Consider the following 15,910-nt stretch of genomic DNA (forward strand, 5'->3'; position numbering starts at 1 on the left):
CCCCTTCACTGCTTTGGGAAGGTAATTCATGCTGCGTGAGGGCACAGTTGTTAAGGGCAAGAATTCCAGGCAGTTCTGGGTTTGAATTCGGGTCGTGGCACCACCAGTTGTGTGGACCTAGTCAAATTACTTGTGCTACTGGACCTTTTTCAGGTTAAACCTCTTTGCACTTGCATTAATGGGTCAACTGGATGAGAATAAGTATATGTCATCATTACTAGTCATTAAGAGTTTTGTCTTCATAGACTATTGAAGGATGTTTTAATATATTCATGTTTCTCAGGTTTTGGAGGAGGAAGAAGGGGAGGAAGAAGAAGAAGGATGGATGGGCTGGATGGGACGGACATGTAAGTAGAGAAGAGAAGGTGTGATTGATGGAGGGTAAGAGCTAACATTTCCAGTCAGTGGGGAGGTCCACTGAGACACTAGTGTGAGACCAGGCCGAATACTTGTGCGTTTTTCTCAAGCCATATTCTACTGTTTAGGTTCAGGGGTTTAACAGGTGGAGAGTTGGAATGGGGTTGTCAGGTAGGTGGAACAGATGGAAAAGGGGCAAAGGAGTTAAAGGTATGCGCAAGGGAGTGATTATGAGGAGAGTTGTAGCAATTAAACTGGGGAAGGAGGAATTGATATGAATGGGGTTATTAGGGTTATTTGTGTGACATGGAAAGACAGCAGGGAGCTGTGAGAACATGGGATGCTAGCAACTGAGATTTGAGAAATGGTCCTCCTACCCAAGATGACAGGTACATCCAAAACAATGAATGGCTCAAGTCTGGTGGAAGAGAAGATCACCAAATGTTCGGAGGCCAAGGAACTGAGAGAATGAGATCTGCGCAGATGAGCTACAGGACTTTTCAAATCTCCAAAAATAATGACAAGAATAGTGACAGAAAAATAGGAGGCTGCAAGCAAAAACATTCAGGAAATGAGAAATGAATGAGATTTAACAGATGATTATGACAGCCAGGATAGTACAGCTTGTTGGCACATACTTCATACAAGCTGAGGGTTTGGTTTTTTGTTGTTGGTTTGTTTTTGTTTTTTTAATTAGGAGAAATGTCTTAGAAGCAGCACTGGGGGAGAAAGAGAATGACAATCTAGTCTCTAAGCTCTACAACAGACAGTTGTCCTTCTCTGAGGAGACAGTAAGGAAAGCTGTGTCATCAGGGGAAGTCAGTTTTTTATTCAAGCCAGAAGATAAAGGAAACATTAAAGGAAAATACTGAAGATTGGGAATTTTGGTAATGACAGACTATATATTCTAAAGGATACACAGAAACTATTTGGGGAGTGAGGGATTGGAAAGAGATGGGAGATTAGATCAGATCAAGAGATGTAAGAGGTTATGGGGATAAAAATTAGTATTTAAATATCTTGAATACTTGGACTTTTGGTAGTTACAGAGTAAAATGGGAATAAAAGCATGATGAGATTAATCCTGCTGGTCTTCTGGGGGAAGATAAGTGGTGAAAACAGAGATATGGAGAGATGCTGATTGCACTGGTGGGGAGTACTGGTTATACACCATACTGGTGGGCTTTCAAAATGCTAAGTGGAGGTGGGGTCATGGCTAGGGAAGGGGAAGTCTATATCGACTTGGACCACAGAATTTGGGGGGGGGGTGGCGATTTATTAAATCCAATAGAGTAAAATATATCAAAAAGAGTGGAGGTCAGAAATCAGACAATGTGAAGAAGTTGGGGAGAGAGGAGGAATTAATTGGGGGCGGGCTGTCCTTGAGTCATTGCCTGGTGGTGAACACTTCTTAAAAGACAGAGCTGGGGAGTAGAGGTTTACCTAATGCAATGCTGGAATTAATTAGTTGAGGTAAAATATGTTCAGGAACATAGGAGTCTATCACTCAGAAGTGTAGAAAAAAAATTAATCTCCCAATAGAGACACTGCATTTTACACTTGCCATAAAGAAGATGAGTGTTGATGGAGTCTGTATGATCATGGGCTGATGATCCAAACACATATAGTCATAAAGATAAACGGGTTCTAAATGGATCTGGTGATAGATTCTATTTACACTTCTGGTACTTCTTATTAAAATTACTACAAACTCATTTCAGGGATATATGTTCTTTGCAATTAAAGATGAAAACCAGGCCCCTTAATGAGCCCATATAGGGTAATACATTGTCTAGTATTAGCATCATGCTATTGCCACTTTTCAGGAAGCACTGTTTGCTAGAGTCTTTTCATAATTTTACAGATAACCATGAAGTGTAACGTAATCATGGGAAAGCATTTACAGGAAAACTTCATTTATTTGGCATGATTGGGAAATAAATGTTCCTACCTTACTATTTTAGATAACTCAAACATCCCCCTGGAGAATCCAAAATTTAAAGAAAAAAATCTGTTTTCAATGAACTTCTTTTACAATTTGTTGTTTCTTTAAATACGGTAAAAGAACATAATTTAATCCTTTCTTGACTACTTAGACTAAGCAGGCTAGAGTCATATCTGAAAGCTAGGTAACCAAGGCCAAGATATTTAACTTCTCTCAACTTTCCTTTTCTCTTCTATAAAATCAATACCAATTTTACAGGGTCATTATGAGAATTTAATGAGATAATGCAAAGAGAGCTTAGCTCCATTTCTGTCACACAGAACACAATCAAGGGTACCTATGATTATCAGTAGCCTCATCAGATCAGCACCTTAATTAGTAACATCAAAATTTGCCTCCACTCCAATCAAATGATGGCATCAGATCATATGACCCTTGACAAAATGACCCTAGACTACTGAGGTTTTGAATTACAGTTCCATGTTTTTCAGTATCTTCACTCTTTGCTGCAGTGTGTGTGCCTATACACAACTGCATTAATTTTTCTCTTCAACCACTGGATTTTAACTTTCTAATATATTCTGGTATAACAAACTTGATACCTGAATTTACTAGGACTGTGTAGACTAAGTATAAAATTAATTTTGAATGAGAGCCAGAGGGACTCTGTCATAAGCAAAGTCATGGATATTAGTGTATGAAATTGGTGACATCCATGTTGGTTATTGAGAAACATCTCTTGAATTTAATTCATCTCAACTTTTCAAATATTTGTCAGGCATCTGTTATATAAAGTCTAGGTCACTGTCATAGCCTTTTATTTCAAGATCAAATGCATTAGAGCACTAAATATGTTCAAGATGTGCTGCTGTACTAGGTATTAGGAATGCAAAAGTAATGAGTTCGGCTCTACTTTTAATTAGGGAGGCTGACCAGAATCTTCACCATTGTAATATCTTAAGATTGGTACAGAGGATCAGGCTTAAGTTATTTTACCTAGACCTGAGTTTTCTAGGGGAGATGATATTTAACTTGGTTAAGTAAGAGTTAGACAAATAAATGAAGAGAAAGGCAGGGACATTGGGAGTGTAAAGGTCCAGAGGTAATAAAGAACTTGGAAAAGTTGATGACCTGAATAAAGCTCACTGTAGGCGAAACATAAAATGGAACCGGAGGATAATACTGAGTTGTAACGCTGAGTATGTACATTAAGCAGGGACACGGATATGCAGACTGTGTAAACCACGGTAAAGATTTTGGGCTTTTTTCCAAGGATTATGAAGGGCTGTTTAAAGGTTTAATCTGTGAAGTGATATACTCAGGCTTATGCTGAGTATATCATGTTTCAAAGGTCATTTTATGTTAACCGCAGGTAATGGATGGAGAGTACAAGTCAAGGGATGGGGGGCAGTGAGCATGCTGCCCAGTGGTCCTGGGGGAAGATTGCAGTGACCCACACTAGAGCATGGGCAGTACAAATGGTAGGGATTTTCACGAGGGAAAAACTGTAGGACTTGAAGACCAATAGAATAAAGGGAGTGAAAGAGAGGTAGGTGTCAAGGCTAACCTTCTGTGTTGCCCAACTTCACAGATGGTGGTACAATTTACTGACTGAACTAAGGAATACTGGACAAGGGACCACATTTGAAAAAGAAGGTTGAGAACTGAGACTCAAAACTTGGCAAATTTGAGGTACCTTTGAACTATATAGTTATCCACTGGGAAGGGACCAAAAGGTGCCCCAACCCTCCTCCTTCAAAGATTCACTACTGGGCTTCCCTGGTGGCGCAGTGGTTGAGAATCTGCCTGCCAATGCAGGGGACACGGATTCGAGCCCTGGTCTGGGAAGATCCCACATGCCGCGGAGCAACTAGGCCCGTGAGCCACAATTGCTGAGCCTGAGCGTCTGGAGCTTGTGCTCCGCAACAAGAGAGGCCACGACAGTGAGAGGCCCGCGCACCGCGATGAAGAGTGGCCCCCACTTGCCGCAACTAGAGAAAGCCCTCGCACAGAAACAAAGACCCAGCACAGCCATAAATAAATAAATAAATAAAATTTAAAAAAACAAAAAACAAAAAACCAGTAACTATTTCTCTGAAAATCTTTAAAAAAAAAAAAAAAAAGATTCATTACTGTGTGTATTCCAACCTCTTATGCTGTTCCATCAGTCAAAAGTCCTGATAGTATGTCCCAGCAAGGCCACTTCTAAATTTTTACCAAGAGGAAATGAAAGTATATCATCCACACAAAGACTTATAGACAAATATTCCTAACAGATTTAGTTATAAAAGACAAGACTGGAAACAACCCAAATGCCCATCAGGAAGTGGAAAGTTAAATTGTGGTACATTCTTGTAGTAGAATACTATTCAGCCATAAATAAATAAGTGAATAAATAGAGTAAACTATTGATATGTTTAACAATATGAATGAATCTCAAAATCATTATGCTGAGTAAAATAACCCAGACCAAGAAAAAAAAAAGCATGATGCCATTTTTATAAAATTCTAGAAAATGTAAACTAATATATAGTGAGTAAAGCATAGAGAGAAGAAAGAATTGCAAAGATGCACAAGAAAACATTGGGAATTATAACATATTTGGTATTTTGATTGGGATGATGGGTTTGTGGGTCTATGCATATATTAAAACTCACAGTATTTAGTATACTTTACATATGAACAATGTATTGTGTGTAAATTGTACCTCAATAAAGTTATTAAAAAGTCAAACTGTTACCCCTGATCACCTGCTTCCAACCAGGTGAGCTCCCATTTCCTGTTCTATGTCCCATCATAACAACCTGTTTGATAATTAGCAGCATACCTGTTTGCTCCTTCTCTCCCTATGGATTTCCAGCTGGGCACCAAAAGAGATTAAGCCCCTTTTGTTCCATGTGTTTCTTACAAACCTAACACAGTGAATGAAAGATGAAGCACTGGTAGTCTCACTCATGCTGGTAAACATCTGAGAATGAACGTCTTTTCCTATGAAACCAGGTCCTCTGAGGACAGGGCAATAGGGGATGGATCAATGGTGGATACTAGGAAAGGTGTCTGCTTACTGTGCTCTGGTATGCAAGTGAGGGACAGGAGGGTAAACAGGAGAGGGAGTGAGATAGTTAGGAAACAATGCTTTAACTTGAGACACATGTAGAAACCAGTAAAGAAAAATCTACATGGAGGTGGAATACAATATAAAAACTATCCCATTTAATTTATGCTACCTATGAGACACCAAAGAACAATGCTTACATTTTAGGAATGGTGTTGGAAGTGCAAACTGAGAGGGAGATTTTGTGCATATGTTAGATGCAGCCCTCAGGGAACACCCATTCTGGAATGAAGCGATGTCACATCACTTTGGGGTTTCACTGTCATTCAGCTTCACTCTGAGCTCACTGCCCTCAGGAAGCTAGCAGGTTAGACGCTTTAATCGAGAAGGGAAAGCTTTGAGTCCTGGGAGATATTCCTGTAGCTGAGAGTTTAATTTTAACTAAATGGAAACGGCTCATGAAATAAAAGCAAGATTGAGCCTTTATGGAACATTTTAGGGTTGTATATGGCGGCAGTCCCAAGATGAAAAACCAGGGTCCAAAAGTAATCTTAAAAAGATGCCTGCAGGGTCACTTAAAGCATCTGAAATGACCTACCATGGAAAATAAAATCCTAATGGGCAACTTCTTATGCTGTATCTATACATACAAATGGAAAGTTAAATAGTTACCTAGTTGTTTTTAGATGTTCAGTTTTACGCAAACTTGATGTTATTGTTAACAGCATTTTTGTAAGGCCCTCATTGCATACCATTTTAATTAAATTTTTATTTATTTAGCCACTGTGTTCACTGCCACGAAGCTGTAAATTATAATTTAAGATATAATCATGTCCTGATTTCAAGGATTAGCCTCTCCCTGTGCTACTTAAATAATACTTAAATACTTAAATAATATGATAGAAATTCTGTGAATCAACACTCAACTGAAAGATATGAACAGTGTTTCAAGGGGTTCGGAAGAAGAGAGATCTATGTAAGCAATATGGAATAAGTAACTTTGCAAAGAAGAGATGGGCTTTGAGGTTACTCTTGAAGGATTCTTGAACTGGGGAAGTGATATAAGATAGAGAAGGGCATCCACATAGGAAAACACGAGGAGTACAAGGGAGATACCACAGAAAGCTCTCAGGTTTCCCTCCTTGTTAAAAAAAAAAATCTTATGGTGTCTGAGTTTGTTCAAAGTCTAAGAAAAACATGAACATAGCAGGGCTTCTCTATAATGGTGTAATGATCTAACCTGAATTAGAAACCACCTCAGGACAGAGGGAGGGTAAAAAGGCATCAATTTCTTATTGTCTCCCATCAACACGCATTGTAGACATAGTTCATAGATTAAAACCCTTTTTGACTGTGGACCTCAGACTTGACTGCCTGGGAATATGGTGTTCCACAGCACAGGCTAGTTTTATCTGTTTCTGGATTTATTTTTATGCTTATTTTAAACTTCTGTAGTGAGAGACAGTCTAGCAGGGTCCTAAATATCAAAATGGAATTAGTCTTTACTAATGGCTTTAAAATTAATCTGGGTTCGGGATTATAAAATTATAGATATTAGTATTTCCCTACTGTGTGATGAAAGCAATCCATGCTATACCATGCATTTAAGAAATGTCACCACACAAATCCCAAGACGGTCTTCCTCCATAATTCCAATAGCCAAATCCTTCAGGAACAGAATGCCATCCTCTTCTTAAATAATAATGTTAAATATAGTACTATTCTTTTTTTTTTATTGGGGGGGGGAACAGCTCTTATTTATTCCTAGTTCTGAGTTCTGACACCTGATGCTTTGCCATCCTTAAAATGGGCTAGTTCTCATTCAGCTTCCCTAGCAGCCACACCACCATCCAACATGTACAAAGCTCTGCCACGTATCAGGCAGTTAGAAGACCTATGGATGCAAGAAATGTCCCTGCCCTCTAGGAAATTATAATCTGACTGGGGAGAGAAGAAAGGTATATATATATACACATACACACACACACACACACACACACAAACACGTATATTCTGGGGGGTGGGTAGGGCAAAAGTGAAAATAACAAAGTAATCAAAAAAGAATGGGTAAATTTAAAACATGGTCTTAGGACAACTTGCTCTCCTCCTGCAAGGAAACAAAATTAAATGCCTACCTCAGACCATGCACACATAACACAAAAATTCCAAGGATATAAATGTTAAAACAAAAGTATAAAGATGTTAAAAGAAATATAGGAAATAAAAAAAATCAGAGAAAGTTTCACTAAGCAAGACATAAAAGCCAGAAATCATAAACAAAAAGACTGATACATTTGACTACATAAAAATATAAAACTTCTTATAATCAAAGACATGAAGACTGCATCAAAAGATGGGCAATGGGAGGAGCTTCAAGATGGCGGAAAAGTAAGACGTGGAGATCACCTTCCTCCCCACAAATACATCAGAAATACTAGAGTACTGTTCTTTACAGTTGCTTGAGGGTTTGTTTTTCTTGTTTTCTTTTTTTTTTTTTTTTGATGTTAACTATAACAGGCCAAGTAGGAGGCATAATCAATATGAGAGGAAGATCAACTTGCCTAAGGCCACAAATACCGCAAATAAAGAAAATAATTTTAACACGTGTTTAATATTTTACAGGTTCTAGGCAAGATTCTATGAACTTTCACATACCTTAAAATCACCATATCAACTGTGTGAAGAGAATATTATTAGCCCCATTTTATGGATGAGGAGACTGAGGCTCAGTAAGATTAAAAGCAACAGAACACAGATATAAACTCAGGTCATCTGACCCCAATCCCAATATTCTGTCTACTGTATTATACTGTCTCTTCTTTACAATCATAGCAATCATAGTGATTAAAGTAACATGTATTAGGTACTTGCTCTATGCCATCTTCTCTGCTAAGTGTTTTATATAAATCATCTCATTCCCAGCATTATGTCCTTAGAAAGGAATATCACTGGCTAACATTCACAGATTCAGAAACAGGTTGATCAAGGTCACATAGCTGATAAGTAACCCAGCTAGAACTTGAACTCTGAGTTTAGAACTAACACTCTTTATTAATATATTTTGCTGCCTCTTAAAGGATAGTGCAATACTAAAAGTGAATTCAGTTACAGGTATTTGGACCTTATTCAGGCAGTATCTATGCGATAAGGTGAGGGAGAAAATCCATTCTCTTGGGGAATCAGACAGCAAGCACATACTGAAATCTCATTAGAAATTAGTTACAGGAAATAATACGTTTAAATTTTTCAGTATATCATCCTCTTCCACAAAAAGGACACTTCCATTTTCGCTTAATATCCTATCCTTAATTAGCAATGACAAGAGCCTCAATTATGGATTGCTTTCTATATGTGCCTAAAACCATGCTTAGCACTTTATATAAAATATCTCATTTAATCCTCACAACCAGACTATTAAGTCTATGACTTCTTCTGTGAATCAAGGGAACAGTATACAAAGCTCAAAGAACTCGAACAGGTACTAACCTACCTAGTTAAGGGGAGCAGAGCAATTCTGGCCCACAAACACCTTGGAAGCTAATCATCTCTGCCTTTCACATGGAAGCCACAGTTGTGAGATTATTCAGCAGTCACCTGGTGAGATGTAATGCATGGATTTGATACGACTGTGGGAAATGTGCTATAAAAATAAACCCAGGGCTTCCCTGGTGGCGCAGTGGTTGAGAATCTGCCTGCTAATGCAGGGGACACGGGTTCGAGCCCTGGTCTGGGAAGATCCCACATGCCACGGAGCAGCTGGGCCCGTGAGCCACAATTGCTGAGCCTGCGCGTCTGGAGCCTGTGCCCCGCAACGGGAGGGGCCGCGATAGAGAGAGCCCCGCGCACCGCGATGAAGAGCGGTCCCCGCACCGCGATGAAGAGTGGCCCCCGCTTGCCGCAACTGGAGAAAGCCCTCGCACGAACCGAAGACCCAACACAGCCAAAAATAAATAAATAAATAAATAAATAAATAAATTAATTAATTAATAAAAAAATAAAAATAAAAATAAACCCAGTGTGCCTTGCTTGTTGTGCCTTGCTTGTTGTGCCGAAGAAACCTCCCTGGACAGTGTGAGTGGATAAAATATTGAAGAAATATTGCTGCCCATGATTAGAGTTAGAGGGATGGAAAAAAATGAAGCATATATTTGAGAAGGGGATAAACGGCCACAGACTTCCTTACTTTTGTCAAGAGAATGTGAGCAATTCAGCAAAGAGCTCACTAGCCTTCCTCTGTGTAAAACTACTGCTAGATGTTAGCTGGCCAGGGCTGCATGACCCAGCACCTCCTGCATGTATACCTTGTCAATGGAATGTGAGCAAAGGTAATGAATGTCACTTCTGCGATGGAGTGATTAAGAGCAGAGCCTCTACACCCTTTTCTCCTGTCTTCCAACTACATTCCAAAGGCTTTGAGGCCCTAGGAAATAGCAGAGTCAGGACACAGAAGAAGCCTGAGTTCCTAATTCACTTCATGGAGAAAAGTTCTCAGAAAATAAAAAATAGCATGTTGGATTATGTCCTTAAAAGCACAAACTCTATTAGATAGATTTCCATCTTGGGCAGGTAAATACTCAAATACATAATAAGACTGAATAAAATATTTTTCTCCTGATATTCTGTTCATAAGACTACAATGATACTTGTCCAACTGTACAATACTTATGTGTTAACCTCTATGACTCCCCCCAAGACTGGGAGAGCCTCCAAGGTAATGATAATGACTTTTTCACCTTTCCAGCTCAGCACCTAGATCAATACCAGGTATAGTATCCACAGTAACAAATATTTTGTGAATACATGGATGAATGTGTAAATAGATGAATACAAGTATGAATAAATGAGTGGAGAGACTAGAGTATACAGAGAATAAAACGATCATTTTCATAACAAGACCACACAAATTACTTTCCATTTGACTTTAGAATGCATGTTTGAACTTACATTTAAATGTGGGTGTGTCCAAATCAATTCAAAATCATTCAAATAATAGAATTAAGTCAAACCATCAGAGGTTAAAAAAAGAAAAAGAAAAAAGCTTGTCTCTTTTGTTCTTCATCCTCAGTTTCTCTCCCTAAACCTTTCTGGCTTAGGCAAAGCACCAACCTAACTTGAATTGTCCTTTTTCATTCAAAGTGTGTTACCTTCCTGCTGAGTGTCTTAAGTAAAAGATAAAGAATAAATATGTTCTTGGCTCCTGTGAGGCTGCAGGTTTAATCTAGATAAAGAAAGGGTAAAATAAAGAAGTTCGCCATTTTCTATATTACTTTCAAACTTCTTCAAGGCTGTTTTAAGTCACATACCCGAATCAGAGGGTACCAAACAGTCTGCTTAGGTATACAGTTCTGAATCTAATGTTTATAAGTGGGACATGAGATAATGATCCCCTCAACCCTTGGGGCTGCCAGGTACAGCCTGGGTTACCCAGAACCCTGGAACTATTCACATTCAGCCACAAACAGCCTCTCTAGGGTCTCCCAGGAAGGTTACCCAAGAGAGACAGAGCCAGATAAAAGGTCAAAAGTGGTCTCGGATGGCAGACACAGTGAGAAACGCCACACCCATGGGTCCATCAAAGTTCTCTCGCCATGCAACCAGCGGGCATCAACTTGTGCAACAGCCAGTGGCGAATATGCCAATGCTCATGGTGAACAAGAGACCGCTAGGATTGCTACAAGAACTAATGATCCAGAGCAAAGATACAGCAGGTCAGGGGTGGGAGTTCCAGGAGACCTTGTTAGCGTGGGTTTAGGTAGTTACCCGCCCATCTCTGTCTTCATGTAAAGATGATATGACCGCCTAGTGGATGTGGAGGCTCTACCACAGCCTGTGCCTTCTACCATCATTATTGGGACATACCTTATAAAAGCAACCACCAACTTGGAACGAAATCAGTCTCATACACATCATCAGATGATACTACAATGAGTTTTTGTGTGCCAAAGAAAGAAGAAACTAGATTCTTTTAAAAACACTGGCTTGAAAATTTTTGAATGATTGTAAAAATGATTAAAATTTTCTTGTCTGATGTGACTATCAAAAATAGATGTTATTAAAACATTGATTAGAATTACAGTCACAACTTCAAGAGTAAGATCTGGTAAACACAACAAAACAAACAAACAAAAAAACCGAAAAAACACTTATGTTTGTGGAAGCAAGCACAAGTTTCTCATTAAAAATCCTGAAAAGCATTACTTGAAAATTATGTAAGTTAAGTATCTGATATCTTTCCCAATACTTTATACTTTATTACGGCTGGTTATTTTAAATTTTTATTTATATTAGTTGTTTTACTTTATCATTGTTTAATATAAAGGCTATACAATTTTTACCAAGCTCCATTTAGATCCCCTCTAGTTTATTCTAGTATAGCATACAAGTATCATTTAATAAGTATGCCATGAAGTAAAAACAGTAAGCAGTAGTACCCAACTATACAAGCAGCATATTAATATTCACAACTAGACAATGTGTTCTAGATTTGAAGGGGGCAGAACCCAGAGATACCCTTAGCCTATTGATTAGGTAAATATTCAATTTAAGATTATATATTCCCCAGACCACACAAACAAAAAATAAATACCAGTGTAATAATAAGATTTGAGGTCTGTAATTTTATCTAGCAATGTAGCCCTTAAGGCAGCAATCGCTGGTGTTTCATGAATTAATTGCCTCCAGTGGAGCTTTTCAACATAGAATACAAATTAATCCCACACACCTTACTATTATAAAATTTACTTACATTTTTCATGACACATGCAGCATCTAAAGATCTATAAATATGGAGTAGATATGCTTTCCATTTAAATGTGGCATCAATCTATTGCTCTGAGCCCAAAATAACAATGCAGACAACGCTGGTTTTAAAAAAAAAATCCCAGATTTACTTAATTTTGGCTGTTTGCTCCTTTGCCTAAGTGTTTTTTTTTTTTTAAATCTTACTCTATAAAGCCAAGCCAAAGTTCTCTATTCGAAGAATCAGACTTTTTGACTGATGGTGAAGCAGATGGATCCCAAAATTAGGAGGTAGGACAACTGGATATTTCTGATTACAACTCTTTCACAGATTTTTTTGCTTGAGTATGGATCAAGTCACTCCTTATTTGAGCTGAAGTTTCCTCATCACTAGAATGAAGGTTTTCATTAAATATTTCTGAGTGTTCTTTTGAGCATCATGTGAATTTGTGATCCTGTCTAACTTGTTGCAGAAAAAATTTAAAAGTATATAATCTTAGAAGTATTTATACTAGTTATAAATTCGAACAAAGTAGGGATTTTAAACGCTGAATTATCCTGATTTTATGCCATGCTGCCACTAATAAACAAACAGCAAGTTCCCTGATAGTGATTCTCTATTATGGGATATTGATATATTTTGGGATTTGGAGGTTGGATTGACCTCCCCCTGTTTACAAGACACAACTTTCTGATTTGCTACCTGCTAAGTCTCCTATTCATCTTTTTGTAAGACTTTTTAAACATTAAGCAAAACCCTCATGGGACAGAATTTCCCACAAGTGGCCCACATTTGAACAGTAGAATTCAACTGAGACTTGAAGATGGGCCACACGCAGCACACCCTGCTGACATGTTCCTCTCCCCACGTCCCTCCTTTTCTCACTGCCTGGTAATTGAAGTGTTTTTTTGTCAGTGGTGTCAAAGCCTGTCTCCTAGGCTGTCTTACTATTTTTAAATCCCCAACAAGCCCACCACAGTGATCCAGCTCCTTGCACTTTACAGGTGCTCAAGATCTATTTGCCAAGCCAACACATCTCTCTCAGTTTCTCTAGACTTGCAGGTCCTTAACTGCAGACCCCAGGGTGAGTGGGAGACACAGCAGCGGGCCTGGAAGAAACTGTGCATAAACCACAGATTTTTACTTATGCAGCTTTGTGCATTAATTCTGGATAAGCACATGACAGAATGTCATATGTGTGAATTTTATTTGTCAGGTGTGGTGATGGTGAGAAAGAGGCTGGTAATAGCTATGCTGGACCACACTGCATTACAAAAAATCTGATAAATCCAAGCAATTCAGTTCAAAATGGGCAATTAAGGAGAAAAATGCAGTCATTTAACTTGGTAATTCTACATGATACATTAAGTCTCTCACAGACTCCACCAAAATGAAAGCGAAAAGAGTTGAACGAAGGTAGAGGAAGATTTTCTTTAAGGTCCACTACTTGATTTCTTTTACCTCCTAAATATGTGGGAAGCAGTAAAGCATGGTGCTTAGGCCATTGGACTCACCTGATCTTGGAGTTGGGCAGTCTAATTTGTGCACTGGCTGAACAGGTGGATAACTGATCATAGGCAAATTCTTAACTTTTCTCTTCCTCAGTGTCTTCATCTGTAAGATGGGGATATTATTGGTACTTACATCTTAAGAGCTTTGTGAGGATTAACTTCACTAATCCATGGACAAGAGACATGTTGTCTACATAATAGGCACCCAATAAGTGACAGTGATTGTGTTGTGTTGCTGATAATGCCCATGACAACAATGATGGCATGTGTCTATTTTTATCATTATAGTGTGATTACACGTCATATATGTTGTATCTCTTTGTTCTGAGATTAACATAGCCTCTTTTAGAAACCACCAGAAGGCTCAACAGTATTGGTGAGAAACATCTGTGAGCAACTCAGAAACAAACATTCAATTAAGACGACCGCTTCCAGGAGCAGTCTCTGAAGCATGTCTGATCTAGAAGGGATGCCCCCATGCACTTCCTGCTGGGAGAGAATCTCCTACTGTTGCCAGTCAGGATCATTCCCTGTTGGTTTAAATTAACCTGAAAGATCCTCAGCAGTTTAGGTATGTTTAGCTCAACATCGGAGATTGTTTATACCTGTGATGCAGTCGCGTCAAAAAAACAACCACTGAGCCAGTGGCTTAGGGTTTCCTAAGAGGAAAAAGAGGTTCTTTTCTGTAAGCACAGGAAATCAGCCAAGCTCAGTTTGCTTAAGACATTCAGGTAAACCGTTTGCTTTGTCTAAGCACTCTCTCCCAGGAGCGACCAAGATACTCTGAATCATTTACTTCTTTCCCATTTGCCATTCTTTTCATGAGGTGGATTTCCCAAGTAAACACAAAGAAAGTGTTTAATCAGAAGCAGCTAGAAGTGATTGGTGATAATTGGTATTTAACGGCTCAATCTCAAATCTAGTTTCAGTTGTGTTTCACCAGAGAGTTTTCAGATTCTTGCTATGAGAGTTTGGCAGAAGACAATAAAAATCACGATCCCCTCACTTTTTTCTGATGTTTTATTATGGCACTAAATAATATGTTCAGTATTCCCCTAGAAATATATAAAGCACTTTACGTGCTGTGTTCATCATTTGCCTGACTAAAATGTCCAAATGACTGAGAATTAATGAAAATCATTATGGATAGGAGCAAAGGATGTGTACCAAGATGTTCACTAAAGCACTGTCTACAATTGTGAAAATGAAAACTTATAAACTGTATAACAATAGGCATGAAGTATTTACTACTACATGGACTACTATGAAACCATTAAAATAATGATGTAGAAACAAAAAAATGTGAAAAAGGGGTTTTAAAATAAAACAATACACACACTAATATTAGCTTATTTAGTTATTATTCTGGGTCCTACCAGAAGAAAAAAAAACACAGTAATTTGAGCATGGAAAGTGTAATGAAAAAACTATTATTATGAAAGAGGATTAGAGTAAGGAAGGAATGGCCAGCGACAAGAGAACGCCAAAACATACAGAGTTAGCAGAAATAAGGAGAGCCGCCAACCTTCCAGCTAAGAAGACCTCCTCCTCCCTGCCCACAGGACTGGGGTCCAGACCCGATTGAAAAGAGCATGACTGTGGCTCACTGGATGGTAAAGAAGTTGCTGTGGTGGCTTATGGTGGAACTTTCGGGAAATATGCCCTCTGTAAGTTGCTGGAAATCCACCTTCTAGGGTTCCAGGAAAACTATGCATGGGGAGATTTCTCACCTGAGGCGCTACTCCAAAACTGCTCGATAGACGAGGCTGAGGGAGGCTGCTGTCCGCTGCTCACTCTGCGCACTGCCGAAGCCGACGACTGGAGAAGTTGTGAGCCCCGGCAGCAGGGCGGAGGAGGCCCTCGGAGCTGCAGGAGCGAGCGGGCGCTGGAGACGCCACCAAGAGCCTTCCCAGCAAGCCCCGGGGCACCAGGAAGCAACCCCTTCCTCAGGTGCCGTCAATCAGTAAAGCCTAACCTCACACCAGCTGGCCAAGGAAAAACTATTTAAAGGACCCACATCAGTTTTCACAGAGCAAGCAACAAAAGAGTGAATTTCGAGCTGAGAGGCGGTAACCAATGTTATCTCAATAGAAATTAAAATAAAAAGGAGTTTTTATCACATACATAATCAGTGAAATGCAAATTTAAGCAATAAAATGCCATTTTTGACAAAAAAACAAACTGACACAAACAGTATATAGTACTAAAATGTTAACAATGGCTCTCTTTGGGTGGGAAATTACCAGTGAATTTCTCATTTTTCTTGGAGCATTGCCATATTCCTACAACATAAATGTAAATAG

At 38.9% G+C, this 15,910-nt stretch overlaps 1 protein-coding gene across 1 annotated transcript in view; it reads right to left on the minus strand.

The window, feature by feature from the left end:
- Positions 1–15,910, minus strand: part of GRM7 (glutamate metabotropic receptor 7) — an 818,732-nt gene that overhangs the window by 726,194 nt on the left and 76,628 nt on the right. The gene's annotated exons all lie outside the window — the stretch shown is intronic.

Source organism: Balaenoptera acutorostrata, chromosome 10 (assembly GCF_949987535.1).
Source record: "Balaenoptera acutorostrata chromosome 10, mBalAcu1.1, whole genome shotgun sequence".
Lineage (NCBI taxonomy): Eukaryota > Metazoa > Chordata > Mammalia > Artiodactyla > Balaenopteridae > Balaenoptera > Balaenoptera acutorostrata.